Source organism: Mercenaria mercenaria, chromosome 7, assembly GCF_021730395.1.
Source record: "Mercenaria mercenaria strain notata chromosome 7, MADL_Memer_1, whole genome shotgun sequence".
Taxonomy (NCBI): Eukaryota; Metazoa; Mollusca; class Bivalvia; order Venerida; family Veneridae; genus Mercenaria; species Mercenaria mercenaria.
In genome coordinates, this window is record NC_069367.1 from 7,093,753 (window position 1) to 7,113,211 (window position 19,459).

At 36.8% G+C, this 19,459-nt stretch overlaps 1 long non-coding RNA gene across 1 annotated transcript; it reads right to left on the bottom strand.

Moving 5' to 3' along the window:
- Positions 1 to 15,291: 15,291 nt before the first annotated feature.
- On the bottom strand, positions 15,292 to 19,459 carry LOC123555638 (uncharacterized). The gene is made up of 4 exons (XR_008371589.1): positions 17,483 to 19,459; positions 16,748 to 16,810; positions 16,295 to 16,534; positions 15,292 to 15,515 (listed from the first exon to the last, which is right to left on the bottom strand). It is a non-coding gene; the product is annotated as an uncharacterized LOC123555638 (long non-coding RNA).

A 19,459-nucleotide genomic window follows, 5' to 3' on the forward strand; every position in this document is an offset into this window, starting at 1 on the left:
TCATGATATTGCATCATATTATTATGTCATGATATTTATAGGTTATTAGATTTGTATCGAGAAATATGCATGAGTTCTGCAGCGGAAATATTGCGCGGCTTTAGGAGCGCAATATCATTCGCGGAAGAACGAGGGCATATTTTTCGATGCCAATCTAATTATCTTTTTATTACATACGTATCTACACTTAAAATTATTATATAAATGATTTAAATTTGTTATAAAGCCTGAGTGAAATTGAAAATATTGTCGTTAAAGAACTTTTAAACGCGACGGCATACATGAAATTAACGTCACAAATGACGTCACACACTCGATATGAAATTTGAACGTCAATATGGTAAAATTTTTAAATGAGTATGTAATAATATGTCATATCATTATAACATTTTATTATATCATCATATTATTATATCATATTTTATCCTATTATTATATCATATTATTATATTATATTATTATATCATCATATAATATCATATTATATCATATCATTATATCATATCATTATATCATATCATCATATCATATTACAATCAAGATTTAATTCCAGTACTTTCTTTATGTGTATTAGATGAAAACCTGAACACTTACTACATATGGTTTATATAAATATAGAATTAACAAATCTATGTGTATTAATAGTACATTACGTTTAAAATAGTACACACACAATATACACGTATAGCTAAACACAGTAAATGTGTAAAGCCACTATGAAACTGGATTTTTTTTTAAACAATGGGCTGTTACTGCATGACATTTATTTATAACATACAAGTAACTTATATTTTTAGTAAATCTGATGAGGATTTTCAGCATTTAAAGTAAATACCGAAAGATAAAATATTTTAGTGAACGATGGCCATTGGATATCTAAAGGGGTCAAAACTATTACTTACAATTAAAGGTAGCTATCCTCCAGAACCTCAACACTTCAACCAAGAAAACGTCGCAAAACACAAAGTAGAAAATATATTTTATTGCATTTATTTAGGTTATTCGGTCACATTTTATGGTAAACAGGAAATATCTAAAACATTTGCATTTTTATTCTAAAGTGGGATACATACTGAATGGAAAAATAAAATCCACATCAGTTTTGCTTGACAAGTATTTATTGCGGGATATCACAACTTGTGTTATTTTCAAATGCAAGATGTATTTTCTACATCAAACCAGGAGTATATTAAGAGCTTCCTGACAGTGACCGCATGTGCGTGTAGGATGACAACCACATGGCTGACGTTAAATGTCGCAACAAACCGCTAAATGTCGCAAAACCGTCTGCCGCTATATGTCGCACCTTTACACTATATGTCGCAAGAATTTGTACCACTGTTGTATGCCGCAACCCTAATGTCAAATGTCAAATGTCTGTGTCACTGCCTATTCAGAACTAACAGTTCATTGTTGTTGTTTTCTTGTCATTTGTTTATGTTTTTTTTAATTTGTGAAATAAACTTGACGCCAAGAGAACGGTTAGGTTTGCGAATGGCATCAAAAGGTGTGAGTGAGCGGGGCGGGGAGGTGTAAGGCAGGAAACTTCAGATTGAAAAAGGTCGGTTAAGGTAACCTCTCCTCTACTTTGCAAATGACGTCAAGGGGTAGGGGAAGTAACTTTGGATGGAAATAAAAAGAGGTCGGTAATTGTAACATCCCCTTTGTCTTGAAAATGGCGTCTATGAGGGAAGGGGAAGTAGTCTTGAAGGAAAGATAGTCGGTTATTTTACAAATGACGCCAAGCGGGTACGGAAAGTTTGTTTGTTTGTTTGTTTTGGTTAACGCCGACTTTCAACAGTATTTCAGTTATGCAACGGCGGGCAGTTAACCTAACCAGTGTTACTGGATTCTGTATCAGTACAAACCTGTTCTCGGCAAGTAACTGCCAACTTCTCCACATGAATCAGCGGTGGAGGACGAATGATTTGGGACACAATCGTCACGGAGAACATACGCCTCGCCCAAGGCTCGAACTCGCGACCCCGCGATCCGTAGATCTGCGCTCTCCCAAATGAGCTAAGCGGGAGGGCTGGTACAGAAAGTAACTTTGGATGGAAAGAAGGTCGGTTAGAGTATCCATCTTTATTTTGCAAATGGCGTCAAGGGGAGTAGGGGAAGTAACTCTGGATGGAAAAAAGAGGTCGTTTAGAGTAACCCCCACTTTATTTTGCAAACGGCGTCAGAGAAGGGTAAGTAACTCTGGATGGAGGAAGGTCGGTTAGAGTAGCTAGCCTTCCCTTTATATTGCAAATGGCGTCAAGAGGAGTAGGGGAAGTAACTCTGGATGGAAAAAAAAGGTCGGTTAGAGTAACCTCCCCTTTATTTTGCAAACGGCGTCAAAGAGAGTAGGGTAAGTAACTCTGGATGGGGTAAAGTCGGTTAAAGTAGCCTACCCTTTATATTGCAAATGATGTCAAGGGGAGTAGGAGAAATAACTCTGGATGGAAAAAAAGAGGTCGGTTAGAGTAATCTACCCTTTATATTGCAAATGGCGTCAAGGGGAGTATGGGAAGTAACTCTGGATGGGGAAGTTCAGCTAGAGTAACCTCCCCTTCATATTGCAAATGGCGTCAAGGAGAGTAGGGGAAGTAACTCTGGATAGGAGAAGGAAGGTCGGTTAGAGTTACCTCCCCTTTATATTGCAAATGGCGTCAAGGGCAGTAGGGGAAGTAACTCTGGATGGGGAAGTTTGGTGAGAGTAACCTCCCCTTCATATTGCAAATGGCGTCAAGGGAAGTAGGGGAAGTAACTCTGGATAGGAGAGGGAAGGTCGGTTAGAGTAATCTCCCCTTTATATTGCAAATGGCGTCAAGGGCAGTAGGGGAAGTAACTCTGGATAGGAGAGGAAAGGTCAGTTAGAGTAACCTCCCCTTTATATTGTAAATGGCGTCAAGGGCAGTAGGGGAAGTAACTCTGAATGGGTGAGGTAATGTCGGCTAGAGTAACCTCCCCTTTATATTGCAAATGACGTCAAGGGGAGTAGGGGAAGTAACTCTGGATAGGAGAGGGAAGGTCGGTTAGAGTAATTTCCCCTTTATATTGCAAATGGCGTCAAGGGCAGTACGGGAAGTAAGTCTGAATAGGTGAGGTAATATCGGTTAGAGTAACCTCCCCTTTATATTGCAAATGGCGTCAAGGGGCGTAGGGGAAGTAACTCTGGATTGGGAAAGGTCAGTTATAGTAATCTCCCCTTTATATTGCAAATGACGTCAAGGGACAAAGGGAAGTAACTCTGGATGGGGAAGGTCGGTTAGAGTAACCTCCCCTTTATATTGCAAATGGCGTCAAGGGGAGTAGGGGAAGTAACTCTTGATAGGAAAGGTAAGGTCGGTTAGAGTAATCTCCCCTTTACATTGCAAATGGCGTCAAGGGGAGTATGGGAAGTAACTCTGGATAGGAGGGAAGGTCAGTTAGAGTAATCTCCCCTTTACATTGCAAAGGGCGTCAAGGGGAGTAGGGGAAGTAACTCTGGATGGGGAAAGGTCGGTTAGTGTAACCTCCCCTTTATATTGCAAATGGCGTCAAGGAGAGTAGGGGAAATAACTCTGGATGGAGGAGGGAATGTCGATTAAGAGTAACCTCCCCTTCATATTGCAAATGGCGTCAAGGGGAGTAGGGAAATATAACTCTGGATGGGGAGGTAAGGTCGGTTAGAGTAACCTCCCCGTTATATTGCAAATGGCGTCAAGGGCAGTAGGGGAAGTAACTTTGGATGGGGGAAGTTTGGTAAGTGACCTCCCCTTCATATTGTAAATGGCGTCAAGGGGAGTAGGGGAAGTAACTCTGTATAGGAGAGGGAAGGTCGGTTAGAGTAATCTCCCCTTTATATTGCAAATGGCGTCAAGGGCAGTAGGGGAAGTAACTCTGAATAGGCGAGGTAATGTCGGTTAGAGTAACCTCCCCTTTATATTGCAAATGGCGTCAAGGGGCGTAGGGGAAGTAACTCTGAATGGGGGAAGGTCGGTTAGAGAAACCTCCCCTTTATATTGCAAATGACGTCAAGGGGAGTAGGGGAAGTAACTCTGGATGGGGAGGGAACGTCGGTTAGAGCAACCTACCTTTATATTGCAAATGGCGTCAAGGGGAGTAGTGGATGTAACTCTGGATTGGGGAGGGAAGGTCGGTTAGAGTAACCTCCCCTTCTTACTGCAAATGGCGTCAAGGAGAGTAGGGGAAATAAATCTGGATGGGGGAAGGGAAGGTCGGTTAGAGTAACCTCCATTTATTTTGCAAATGGCGTCAAGGGGAATAGTGGATGTAACTCTGGATTGGGAAGGGAAAGTCGGTAAGAGTAACCTCCCCTTCATATTGCAAATGGCGTCAAGGGGAGTAGGGGAAGTAATTCTGGATGGGGGAAAGGAAGGTCGGTTAGAGTAACCTCCCCTTTATATTGCAAATGACGTCAAGGGGTATCAGGGAAGTAACTCTGGATGAAAAGAAGGTCGGTTAGAGTAACCCCAACAGCGTCAAGGGGAGTAGGAGAAGTAAATTTAGATTGAAAGAAGGTCGGTTAAGTAACCTCCCCTTTATTTTTCAAATGGCGTCAAGGTGGTAGGGGAAGTAACTTTGGATGGAAAGACGGTTAGAGTAACATCCCCTTAATTTTGCAGTTGGTGTCAAAGAAGTTTGCTTACTTTAGGGAAGTTCAGTTAGATTTCCGAAACATCCGAATTGAATAGTCAAATGCTATTGTATGACCATTTATTTTAAAAGAAATAGCAAACACAACTGTATGGCGTTTTATTCATTTTTCAAGCACAGATAGTCACAAGTAACATGTAAAGTATAATTATATTATTTATATAGTTCTGAAGAAAAAAATCAAAATTTAACATATGTAGAAAACTTTATTGAAAAGGACTATGCTCTCACCTCAAACAGCAAAATTTCTTGAGAAAAAAAGGTATGCTTACAAATATATTTTATGTTCTGACTGTCATTTAGAAACAATCAGCTAACAGATAAAAATATATACACTATAATACAAAGTATGAAATATATCTGTAAGACAGACATGACTGATAGGTAAGATACTTATGAGGGAAACAGTGAATTTTTAAACGTGAAAATGCACTCTACCTAAGATTATCAACAAAAAAATCATCTAGCAACAGTTATACTGACAATAAATTTTTTACAGTCATTTCAAAGGATTCTTTCAGTCATTTAGGTTCTAAGTTGTGTCACCTTATTTTTTAGCCGTTTTTCCTCAAGATATTGATGCTAGTTACCTACTACGGTAGTAAAACGATGTAGAAAAAAAGACAATTTGTTTGTTTCAGTATAAGATCGAAATATCTTTCATAGAGTAATCTTAAATCTAGTGTATAATTCAGTATTACATTTTAATTCTTATCTTTCTAACAATTTTAACCAAATTTTACACATACATCTGTAGGTTTTAACGTTCATTCCGAGGTTATCTTGTAGTTTGGTCTTGTACTCGAGTTAAAATAAAATCTCCTCTTATCTTATTCATTAAACACGCAGAGACATGCGCCATGCGTAATGTCTCTCTATATTTCATGACGTCATAATGTTTATGTTGGAAATAAAAGTCCAATATGTCTACGAAATGTTTATGTTTGTTTTACATTTTAATGGTTTTGCATGTATTTTAGTGTTCTTGTAACCTTTACAATACATCTTTGTCTTTTTCCAGTCCTTACAGTTCATATCCTTTCGCGTTCAAGTGTAGTTCCGTACTAGTGAAAATCATATTTGGATTTCTCTCCGTTTGAAATGAGTTTATCATGTTATAATCTAACGTTTTATTCCAGTAATCCTTTAAAAACTCGGAGTAAAGATCTTAAAGTTTGTCCACAATTCTACTAAACATTTGATCAGCGCATCTTTTTACCAATCATTCTTAAAGATATACCAGTCTTAAAGTTAAACACATTGTATTTATGAAAGACAAAATTGCTTTAAAAGTCATTTCAGCCCCAAGGGTTAATGTTTATGCTCTGAGTCAGGTGTCGGTGTTAATAGTTATGCCAAACAGTGTAAAATTCAGTGTACAAAAAATGAGGCCAAAATGACTTTTAAAAAAGCTATACGTAGTCGACCTAGACAAAGGACGGCAGAATGTGTGTTTGAATAAAAGAGCTATGATTTTATTTGTACATTTTGTCGTTACTAGTCTATGGAGTTTCAAGTCTTACTGAAATATACCGATACATTATACCCCGATACATTATACCCTGATAAACTCATTGTTTCAGACAGTGGGAAATCCAGATAAAATGTTCACTTGCACGCAACATCAGTTAAACGCGAAAGAATATAAATAACATATAATCGAATCGTTTTTTAAAGAAAACACATTAGAATTTTTTTTATTAAAATGTAAAAGAAATTAATCTCGTAGAACTATATAACTTTTTCCAGCATAATATATTGCCATAAGAGTAAGCGTAACGTTGCGTATTGTGTGTGACGTTACACTGGTAAAATGTGTACTATTCAGTAAAAAAAAATTAAATGCAAAAAATGGTGTTTACATTTTCGCAAGTTGCATCTAGAATGATTCGATATTTCGATCTTACAATGAAGCAAACAAATATTTATCTCCCGTACCTTTTTTAAAGTGACTTTTTGTATATAAACTAATCAACCCATATTTGTTTTTGAAAACCATCCCTGTCCAGTTTATACACAAAAATTATTACAATACTGGAGTACAATTTTGAGAAGCTTTTGAAATAATGATACCAAATCAGTATTCTATGTTGCTTCGTTCAAATATTGACTGTCCCTGATTTTTTTATTTATCAAAGTCAAATGTGCATTTTGTGTTCATAAAAATATTTTAATTAAAAAAAAATATAACCCGATAGAAATAAAAATACATAATTTCACAACCAATAACAAAGCTAGAAATATTTGTTGCGTCTAAAAGAAGTCCGTCTGTATCAGTGTTCCGGCAAAAACATTCCTCATTTTAACTTATATATTTATCCTAAATCCTGGGGGCGAGATGTCAGCCCCTTACCAAGAACAACCCTTATGTGATCTTAATAGGGTAAATAATTAAGAAGATATAATCACACTGAGAAGCTTGCCATAAAATTTTAACTTTAATGCAACGGTGACAGCGACGCTGACGCCAGGGCAAGTAAAAAAAAACCTCCTTTTTCTTCGAATAGTCAAGCTTAATATCTTCCAAGCCTTTTAAAATATCTAAGCGGGTATGAAGTTAAGCTATTTGACCTTTGACCTCCAAAAGTAGCCTTGACTTTGGGCCTAATGACCTGGCTTGTTTGCTCTGCATATCGTCTTAATGAGGTTAATAATTCATGCCAGTTGTATGAAAATCTTCCCGGCGGACACAATGGTGGGACGGACGGAAAGACCGGCGGACATGCGTGACTTCAAAAGAGCCCCATTTAACATTGTACATGGGGTATAATCATATACAAGTCAGCTTCTGTCTAATTTGTTTAACTATGCTAGTGTCAGGGCGGAAGTGGTGTCAAGCTAATATGCTTGCACCAGGTCTGTTGCGGCTCCATCAATACTTGGTTCTTCCTTCTGCAGATATTTCTCACTTGTTCATTTGAAATCACTCTGAAAATTAGGATAAATAATTAAGGCACGAAATACTTCAAGATGTAAGGTCAAATAAGATTTAACAAAATCTTCCAGTATTTCAAAATAGTCAGTAAAAATATATATCTCCTCTTTCTTCGCTGGCGAAAACGTAAAAATTAGGAATGGAAATATTTGACAAAAGGCAGCATGTTAACAACAAGAAATAATTTGACAAAAAGTAAGCGAAACAACTACACTACAGGTGTGTTTCAATAGCCCTGTACGTACGCTTCATTAGCGCTTTACGTACTTTTCAAATACCCTTTACGTACGTTTCAATAGTCCTGTACGTACGTTTCAATAGCGTTTTACGTACTTTTCAAATACCCTTTACGTACGTTTCAATAGCCCCTGTACGTATGTAATTACTGCATGCGTCTTTGCTGACCTTCTTACAAAATGTGGACGATATTATATTAAAATAGTCTGTTACAAAATACAACACAAGGTTGGGAACAACGAATTAAGAAATATAAAAAGACGTTTAGAATGCATAAAGAAAGGGGTGCTTAATAAATATAACAAATACAGTTTTATCTACCATGGCATTATCAGTGGTTTAATTTTCCAGTTCAACACTGAATAACCACCCCGCCCCCCACCCCCTCCACACACACACTTACATGTCCAAACGCCTGTCTGTAGGTGCTTGTCATTAATCAATATTCAAGCAAAGAGTTATGGTTTATGAACTACCTTCTCATATCTTAAAATAAAAATAGAGGGCAGCAACAGCCTTGTCCCTAAATAAAATTAATTGAGTGAACAGAAAAGTCAAACAAGGGCCACGAATTTGCACACATGCAAAACTGAGTTATGGAACCTGTACAGTTATTGTCAGCTCATCACAGTGAACAAGTGTGTGAACTTTCAATCCATTCCCATTAGGGACACTGGGATACCAGCTTACATACGAAAACTTAACCAAAAATTGCCAGGTCAAAAAGGGTCATAATTCTGTAAATATGGAGTAAGAGTTAAGAAACCTGTTCAATGAATACCGGGTCACAGTGGACAAGTGTATAAAATGTCACTCCATTTCCATTAGAGGGTACAGGGATACCAGCTTACATATAAAATCGAACTTAAATTGTGGCATAATTTTGTAAAAATGCAAAGAAGAGTTACTGAACCGAACAAGTGTGTAAAGTTTTAATCCATTCCCCTTAGTAGGTACTGAGATACCAGCTTACATACAAAAACTTATTATAACCAAATAGGGACGCCGACGACGAATGGGCGACTGAAATAGCCCCACCTATTCTCCGAATAGCCGAGCTAAAAAGGCCATAATTATCTAATCAAAATGATAGTCAAACTTATGGACTCTATGTCATTCAGGTGGTAAAGAAGTGTGTGAAGTTTCATTTAATTGCGATGTTTAGATTCTCAGAAAACTAATCCGCCGACAATCGCGATCAGAATTTTCTTGAAAAATGTCTAAGTACAAAAAGAGACTTATGAAACCTAGGTCGTTGACTTCTTGCTATTATGGGAAAAGAATGTGTAAAGTTTCATTCAGTTTCGACGAGCAAAAATAGAGATGTCAGCTTACTGAGAATCATGAATAATGTGTCTAGCGTATGAGAATAGCTCACCGGGGAAATAAATCATGAAAGATCGGTGCCAGAGTTATGGGAATTATCTCACATGCTGTTGATAGAAATAGGAATTATGTACTTGCCCCTGGAAAATGCTTGAAAGAATAAAATTATTAAGTCCAAAAACGGGACATAACTCAAGAAAAAGCGTGCATTAAAATCCCAACAAAATGCATATAATTGCTTCATGTTGATGACGTGTACCAAGTTTCATTTGAATTGATATACAAGGTACAGATGCAGTTGTTATACATATATTGTAAACCAATGTGGAGAATAACTAGAACATAATAGTGAACATAACAGTCCAGACTATAAATCATGCGCATGCGCACTTCAGGTTGATGATGTATATTAAGTTGCATTTGTTGGAATATGTTTTTGAATAAAAATTATACAGTTACAAATGCACCATGTGTCATATCATGTGACTGATAATGAGGAATGACTATTTTGAGTTTGAATCAAATTTATTTAATAATAACAGAGATAGAGCAAAAGAACCTGAAATTCTAAGTAAAAAGAGGGTATAACTCATATTATATTGGTGCCAGCATGTTAGACCTTGTGTCATATGGTGTGGGTGATGATGTGGAACGACCACTTTGAGCTTGAATATCAAATACATTTAGTAACAACAGAGATATGGTGAAAAAAAACATCAACATAAAACTGGAATTCTAAGTAAAAAGTCATGGCTCTTTTGTCATAAGATGTGCATGATGATGTCGAACAATAATTTTAAGTTTGAATCAAATCTATTTGGTAATAATAGAGATAGAGTGAAAGTGCATCAAACTTTAACTAGAAATATTTAGAAAACAAGAGGGTCATGATGACCCTGGATCGCTCACCTGAGTAATATGAGCTACATGTTTCAAATGTCAAACTGATGCTAAAATATTAAGAAAGTAGGTCACATTTATGGTCACTGAAAGTCAGTTTTAAGATCGGTGTGCAAAACTGTACATGTCATCCAAATTTCAATGCTGTATCTTAAAAAACAAGAAAGTAGGTCAGTAGGTCACATTTATGGTCACTGAAAGTCAGTTTTAAGATCTGTGTGCAAAACTGTACATGTCATCCAAATTTCAAGGCTGTATCTTAAAAAACAAGGAAGTAGGTCAGTAGGTCACATTCATGGTCACTGAAAGTCAGTTTTAGGATCGGAGTGCAAAACTGTACATGGCATCCAAATTTCAAGGCTGTGTCTTAAAAAACAAGAAAGTAAGTCAGTAGGACACATTCATGGTCACGGAAAGTCAGTTTTAAGATCGGTGTGCAAAACTGTACATGACATCCAAATTTCAAGGCTGTATCTTAAAAAACGTAGGTCAGTAGGTCAATGTCACAGTCGGGAGACCCCTAATCACTTGGGGTCATCAGGTAATTATAATTAAACAATCTAGGAAATATGATCTGATAATGTTTGAAGTATTTTTCCTGTATAACTCATATAACAAGAGACCCCCGGGGCGGAACCTCTTTTCACCCAAGGGGCATAATTCGAACATTCTTTTTAGAGATCAACTAGGCAATGATACATACAAAATATCAAAGGCCTAGACCTTGAACTTTCAGACATGAATATTTTTAAAGTTTTTTCCTATATAAGTCTATGTAAAACTTGGGACCCCCGTGGAAGGGCCTCTTTTCACCCCAGGGGCATAATTTGAACAATTTTTGTAGTAGACCACTTGGCGATGCAACATACCAAATATCAAAAGCCTAGGCCTTGCAGCGTCAGGCTAGAAGATTTTTAAAGTTTTTTCCTATATAAGTCTATGTAAAGCTAGGGAACCCCTAGATGGGGCCTCTTTTCAACTCGGGGGGCATAATTTGAATGATTTTGTTAGAGGACCACTAGGCATTGCAACATACCAAATATCAAAAGCCTAGGTCTTGCAGTTTAAGAACAGAAGATTTTTAAAGTTTTTTTCCTATATAAGTCTAAGTAAAACTAGGGACCCCCTGGGGCAATGCCTCTTTTCATCCCAGAGTAAAAGTTTGAACAATCTTGGTAGAGGACCACAAGGCAATGCTACATACCAAATATCAAAGGCCTAGGTCTTTGTGGTTAAAGATAAGAAGATTTTTAAATTTTCCCCTATACAAGTCTTTATAAACCACGTGACCCCCAGGGCGGGGCCATACTTGACCCAAGGGGGATAATTTGAACAATCTTGGTAGAGGACCTCTAGATGATGCTACATACCAAATATCAAAGTCCTAGGACCTGTGGTTTTGGACAAGAAGATTTTTAATCTTTCCCTATATAAGTCTATGTAAACCATGTGACCCCCCAGGGCGAGGCCATATTTGACCCTAGGGGGATAATTTGAACAATCTTGGTAGAGGACCACTAGATGATGCTACATACCACATACAAAAGCCCTAAGACCTGAGGTTTTGGACAAGATGATTTTTAAATTTTTCATTTCGGTTGCCATGGCAACCATAGTTCTGCATGGATTTCAATTCTTTGGGCAATTTTGAAAAGGAGCCACCCAAGAATCATTCCTGTGACATTTGGTGTAAATCTGCCTAGTGGTTTTGAAGAAGATTTTTTTACAAATTGTTGACACACGACGGATGACGCACGACGGTCATCGAGCGGTCACAGAAGCGCACCTTGAGCCTTTGTCTCAGGTGAGCTAAAAAGGGATATAATTCATAAAATATTTGTGCCATAGTTATGGCTCTTGTGTCAAATGATGCGGATGATGATGTGGAACAACTGTTTTAAGTTTTTGTAATAACTAAGATAGAGTGAAAGTGCACCAAAACTTTAACCTGAACATTCTAAGTAAAAAGGGTGATAATTCATGAAGTATTGGTGCAAGACTTATTTCCCTTGTGTCATATGATGTAGGTGATGATTTAGAGCAACCATTTTAAGCTTGAAGCAAATCCATTTAGTAATAATTGAAACAGAGTGAAATGGCACCAAAACTTTAACCTGAAATTTTAGGTAAAAAGGGGATAATTCATTAAATATTGGTACGAGAGTTATGTCCCTTGTGCCATATGGTGTGGGTGATGATAAGGAATAACTATTGTAAGTTTGAAACAAATCCATCAAGTAATAATAGAGCTAAAGAGAAAGTACATCAAAACTTTAACCAAGGTGCGGAGGCGGAAAGACGACGACGCCGGTCGAGTAGCACAGCTCTCCATACTTCGTATAGTATTAAAACTTAAAACTTAACCAAAAACTTCTAAGTCGAAAAAAGGGGCATAATGTTGTAAAAAACAAAACAAAGTAGAGTTACGGAACGAGTGCAGTCCATGTCAGATCATGACAGTAAACAAGTGTGTGAAGTTTCAAACCATTTCCATTAGAGGGTACTGAGATACCGACTTACTTGCAAAAACTTAACAAAAAATTGCTAAGTTAAAAGGGGGCAAAATTTTGTTAAAAAGCAAAACAGAGTTCTGAAACCAGCGCATTAAAGTCAGTTTATCACAGTGAATGATTGTTTGAAGTTTCAATCTATTCCCACAAGTGGTTACTAAGATACAAGCTTAACCATATCCGGACGACGAGGCCCACGCACGGGTGAGTCCAATAGCTCTACCTATTCTTCCAATAATCGAGCTAAAAAGTGACATGACTCAAAAACTTTTAATCGGACATTAAAATCCAGATAATAAACGCACATGCCCATTTTATGTTAATGGCGGTTACCAAGTTTTATTTGAACTAGATGGAAAGCGTAGGAGGAGTTGAAAGCACAAGGTATGCATGTTGCTGTATTATTGCTCGACTATTCGAATTGTTGTCTCAGAAGAAGGAATATTACCCTAAATGTTAAAATATCTATAGAGTTTCAATCCAGTAGCTTTGAGCAAATCAATAGCTTTGATAGTAACAGAGGTATTTGACTTTATTAAAATCTTTAACCAACGGCGATGCCGACGCCGTTGCGAGTACAAAAGCTCTACTTTTTCTTCGAAAAGTCGAGCTAAAAAATGGAACAAAATTAATCATAAATTACTTAGAGATAGAGAAAATATCAAACAAAAATGTTGTAAGGAATTACCTGGCGTGCATCGGACTGTCAGCTGTCGGAAACAACAAACACAGGACGGCATGATGGTATTTGTTTTCTGCAATCGATTCTTTTTCTATGTTTTTCAATAATGTCAAACGCTGTCTTCTGACTTTTAAAACCTGAAATAAATCATACTGTATAGCCCTGATGCTACAATAATTCCAGCGAAATCCATGAAATTCAATGAAAATATGCTAGGTCTTGCTTTATGATTGGCAATCGATTGTCAGACATGTCTTTTTCCAGTAATTCTCCAGACTTCGAATCATTTACACATCCCTGCTGTGGATTCAAGCCTCTCTCGAGCTCGTTGAATTCTTTCACTTAAGGTTTTGCCAATATTTCAACTTAATGACTTTAGCAATAATCAGGAAATTTAATGGTTATAACATTGCTTATACAAATTGAAATGCTTACTAGTAATCATAGGCTGACGAATCAGACAGCTGCATTTTCAAGTATTGTCATTTTCCACATGAAGTAAACGAAGCGTTTTTACAATGAACATGTAGTGATTTGCAGTAATTTAGAAATCAAGCTTTTAACCTCAAATGTCCTAGAGGATGCAAAAACTAAAACACTTTTAAGTTTAATTTGAATACTATTTTGATAATACTTTGAGTTTGAGGTTTTATGGTGTCTGCGATAAAGTCCGAGTAAAGTGTAGCATGAAATTAATATCATTTTCGCAATGTTTCGGTCATTTAAAAGTATGAATTATAAAATTATTGGCCCCAACCCATGCCTTGTGCAAACAAGAGGTGTCCGTATGACAGCCAAGCTCGACTATTCGAAATATTGTCCCAGAAGCAGGAAAATATGTACCCAAAATGTTAAATATCAAAAGAGTTTTAAGTTCAAAAGGGGACATAATTTGACCTAAATGCATATCAGTGTTATGGGACTTGCTGCTATCAACTAGTTTTATAACCCCGAAGACACATGTGAAGTTTCAATTCAATATCTGCATTAGTTTTGGAGACAGTAACTTGCATGTAAAACCTTAACCAGAAGTTTCTAAGTCCAAAAGGGGGCATAATTTGCCCAAAATACATGTCAGAGTTATGGAACTTGACCAGTGAGGTTGGTAATTGACCTAGAAAAAGAAAAAATAAGTTTCAAATCTATATGCCTTTTAGTAATAGCTGTATGTACTTGCACGCAAAACTTTAACCAGAATTTTCTAAGTCCAAAAGGGGGCATAATTTGGCAAAAATGCAGGTCAGAGTTACAGGACTTGCTGCTATCAACTAGTTTTATAACCCCGAAGACACATGTGAAGTTTCAATTCAATATCTGCATTAGTTAACTTACATGTTAAAATTTAACCAGAATTTTCTAAGTCCAAAAGGGGGGCATAATTTGCTCAAAATGCATGTCAGAGTTATGGAACTTGACCTAGTGAGGTTGGTAATTGACCTAGAAAAAGAAAAAAATAAGTCTCAAAGCTATATGCCTTTAAATGATAGCTGTATGTACTTGTATGCAAAAACTTAACCAAGGTGTGACGCCGACGCCGACGCCAGGGTGAGTAGAATAGCTAAAAAGTGCGTTTTATCTCTAGACATGGGGAAAAGATGTATAATTACAAATGCATGATTTCTCTAGACTACTTGTATCAATGTCTTTAAAACTAAGTAAACAAACCAAACAGTAGAAGCGTCTAAATATGTAAAGGTAAAATTACAGTCGTCAGTAATTGTCGAAAGAAAGACGAGAATGTTGTCAACATTGTATGACACATGACTCTTGAAAATGTTCAATAAAAAAAAAGTGGCAAAACACCAAAAATATTGGACTCCGACTTCAAATAAATACACATGTTTTAAGCTGATAATGTTTACCAAGTTTCATTTGAATTGTAGGACTTGAGTGCACAATGTTCTGATGTAGTTGTAATATTTCGACACAAGATTACCTAACAGTAGAATTTAGCTCTCCAACAAGCACACGGTTAAGTCAGAAACCATAAGTGTAATACAAATTCTTTCTCGAACTCGCGCCGCGTAAATTCTAAAGTAATTTAGTAGCCTACCTTGTTGAAAACAGTTGATTACTATAATGTCGACATAAGGGGTCCTTCTGATGACCGGCATCGATAGGGTACCAGCGCGTCTCTGGTGACCGGCACTGACAGGGTACCAGCGTGTCTCTGGTGACCGGCATTGATAGGGTATCAGTGCACCTCGGGTTATCGGCATCTTCATGGTACCAGCAAGGCAGTCCTACGACAACTGTAGTTCCATCAACTAAAAATTTCCTCCTGTTGATATACAATTATAAATAGTCACATTGTTTTTTTCCTGGGTTTCTCACCAATACTTACACCAAAGTCACGTATGGAAAACTGAGTTTTTCAACTTTCGTTTATTCCTATTTACATTTTACTGACAGAAAATAAAATTTCGTATTAAAATTTTACAGTCTGAAAAAACGCGTCTCAAATTCACACACCAATGATAGCGGATTCGAACCATGTCTCAGGCTGATATGGTAGCAAACACCTGTCTTATTTATACCACGCCACTGAAGTGAGCCCGATAAAGTTTTCTTGACGTAAACTAGACCAATCGAGAAAACCTTTGACACTTCATAGTGTAACTAAACTGAATTGCCGACTTGTATTCAAAGTGCGTTATAAATTATATACAAGAAAGGACTTGTATGGTCAAAGAAACTGCTTCTCGTCGGATAGTTCGGGTTCCTCGTCGGATAGTTTCAGTTCCTCGTCTGATACTTCCAAGTTTTACTTTCACCAAAGCCAGAAACTGTATGCGCATTTCTAAGCTATTGAATGACCCCAGAAGAAAAATCGACCTTTTAAAAGTATGCACTGCTGACTGAATATTGATTGTCATTATTTAACAATTAACAATAATGGGATTAAAATAAAAAAAGAATTAAGACATTATAACCAGAAAATTTATTAAAATGAAAATGAATGTGCATAACTTGTTTAAAATTGCACGCCTAATATAAAGCTAACCAAAGGAATAACCTATTTGTACAGAAAAATAACTTACTGCGCCTTAGAAAAAGTACCTGACTAAACCATTTTGAAATCTACAACATGACATCTTTGCACGTGCTTGTATAGTCGACATCTGCCGCCACAGCTGCACCGTCCACTAATCCATGGTGAAATATACATGACATCCGTGCGTGTGTTTGTAGTCAATACAAAGCACCTTAGCTGTACCATCCACTAAACCATTGTGATACATACAACATGATATCCTCACACGTTCTTTTTGTCAACATCAGTCACCAGTTTGGAAAAATCTGCAGAGAAATGCATACAAAATAGGATAACGTAATTAGCAATATACATACCTGTTCATTATTGAGAGAAACGCACATTTTGTACGGTCTGCATCTCCATATCCGTCCGCGTCTTTATACTCAAAGTACTCTAGCATTCTCGTAGAAAAATACAGCAGTACAAAACAAAAAGAATAAAAAGCAGAAATAAAATGGAACATAGCGCGCGCTTACCCAGATGTCGTCTGTACCTCATGTCTGTCGTCTGCATATTTCATGTTATGTCTTTTCAGCTATCTAAAATTGGAGGGCCAAGTAAAATTATTAAAATACACCGCAATATTTAACTTATTCTAATAATCTAATAGTAATATACTGCTCATAGCAGAATGAAAAACACATTGTAACGGAACGAAAGACAAAGAAGCCAATGCGACAAACAATTTGCACCAACAAAAAACCCTTTTTGAGAAAACAACACAAACCATGTCGTATACAACCGAAAAGACCACACCATCACAAACACCAAAACACCGCCACAAACACCACAACAGACACACGACACAACAAACACCACCACAAACTCCACCAAAGAGCCAGTCAATAAAAACAAATCCCTAACAAAACATCAAACATCGAACAAAAAGTATTACAAAAGAAAATCATTCAAGGTAGATTCGATTCTGAATAAGCGCACATATTATCAAGACTTTTTGCCTGAATTAATTTACAGGTCTTAGCAAGGCTTAGACTGTTTAAAGCTAAGCGTTTACAACGCGATCGGTTGCAGGATTTCTCTCACTGCTGTTTGTAGGCATGCGATTCTGTCGCTCATTAATACCACTGCCAAGATGCAGATGTATGTTTCCATGGTAACCCTGTTGGGTGTATAGACACAGAAAGGCATATGTAAAAAGAAAAACAAATGTATCAAAAAGTGTTGCCACAAGAACTAGTAAATATACACACCCTACATGATCCAAAATCTGCTCTATAACTTTGTACATCTGAACGCCTGTCATCCATTTATACCATTGCCTTGATGTAGAGGTACGTCTCCATTGTAAGCCTGTTGGGTGTATAGACACAGAAAGGCATGTGTAAAAAGAAAAACAAATGTATCAAAAAGTGTTGCCACAAGAACTTGTAAATATACACACCCTACATGGTCCAAAATCTGCTCTATAGCTTTGTACATCTAAACGCCTGTCATCCATTTATACCATTGCCTTGATGTAGAGGTACGTCTCCATTGTAAGCCTGTTGGGTGTATAGAAACAGAAAGGCATGTGTAAAAAGAAAAACAAATGTATCAAAAAGTGTTGCCACAAGAACTAGTAAATATACACACCCTACATGGTCCAAAATCTGCTCTATAACTTTGTACATCTAAACGCCGGTTATTGCCTGGATGTAGAGGTGTGTTTCCATGGTAACCCTGTTGAGTGTTTAGACACAGAAAGATTACCTAGATGTAGAGGTGTGTTTCCATGGTAACCCTGTTGAGTGTCTAGACACAGAAAGGCATGTGTAAAAAGAAAAACAAATGTATCAAAAATTGTTGCCACAAGAAAGAACTAGTAAACATACACACCATATATGATCCAAAATCTGCTCTATAACTTTGTACATCTGAACGCCGGTCATCCAATTATACCATTGCCTAGATGTAGATGTAAGTTTCCATGGTAACCCTGTTTAGTGTATAGATACATAAAAACATGTGTAAAAAGAAAAACAAATATATCAGAAAGTGTTTTCACAAGAAAGAACAAGTAAACATACACACCCTATATGATCCAAAATCTGCTCTATAACTTTGTACATCTGAACGCCGGTCATCCAATTATACCATTGCCTAGATGTAGATGTAAGTTTCCATGGTAACCCTGTTTAGTGTATAGATACATAAAAACATGTGTAAAAAGAAAAACAAATATATCAGAAAGTGTTTTCACAAGAAAGAACAAGTAAACATACACACCCTATATGATCCAAAATCTGCTCTATAACTTTGTACATCTGAACGCCGGTCATCCAATTATACCATTGCCTAGATGTAGATGTAAGTTTCCATGGTAACCCTGTTTAGTGTATAGATACATAAAAACATGTGTAAAAAGAAAAACAAATATATCAGAAAGTGTTTTCACAAGAAAGAACAAGTAAACATACACACCCTATATGATCCAAAATCTGCTCTATAACTTTGTACATCTGAACGCCGGTCATCCGTTTATACCATTGCCTAGATGTAGATGTAAGTTTCCATGGTAACCCTGTTTAGTGTATAGATACATAAAAACATGTGTAAAAAGAAAAACAAATGTATCAAAAATTGTTGCCACAAGAAAGAACTAGTAAACATACACACCCTATATGATCCAAAATCTGCTCTATAACTTTGTACATCTGAACGCCGGTCATCCAATTATACCATTGCCTAGATGTAGATGTAAGTTTCCATGGTAACCCTGTTTAGTGTATAGATACATAAAAACATGTGTAAAAAGAAAAACAAATATATCAGAAAGTGTTTTCACAAGAAAGAACAAGTAAACATACACACCCTATATGATCCAAAATCTGCTCTATAACTTTGTACATCTGAACGCCGGTCATCCAATTATACCATTGCCTAGATGTAGATGTAAGTTTCCATGGTAACCCTGTTTAGTGTATAGATACATAAAAACATGTGTAAAAAGAAAAACAAATATATCAGAAAGTGTTTTCACAAGAAAGAACAAGTAAACATACACACCCTATATGATCCAAAATCTGCTCTATAACTTTGTACATCTGAACGCCGGTCATCCGTTTATACCATTGCCTAGATGTAGAAGTACGTTTCCATGGTGACCCTGTTGAGTGTCCAGACACAGAAAGGCATGTGTAAAAAGAAAAACAAATGTACCAAAAAATGTTGCCACAAGAAAGAACAAG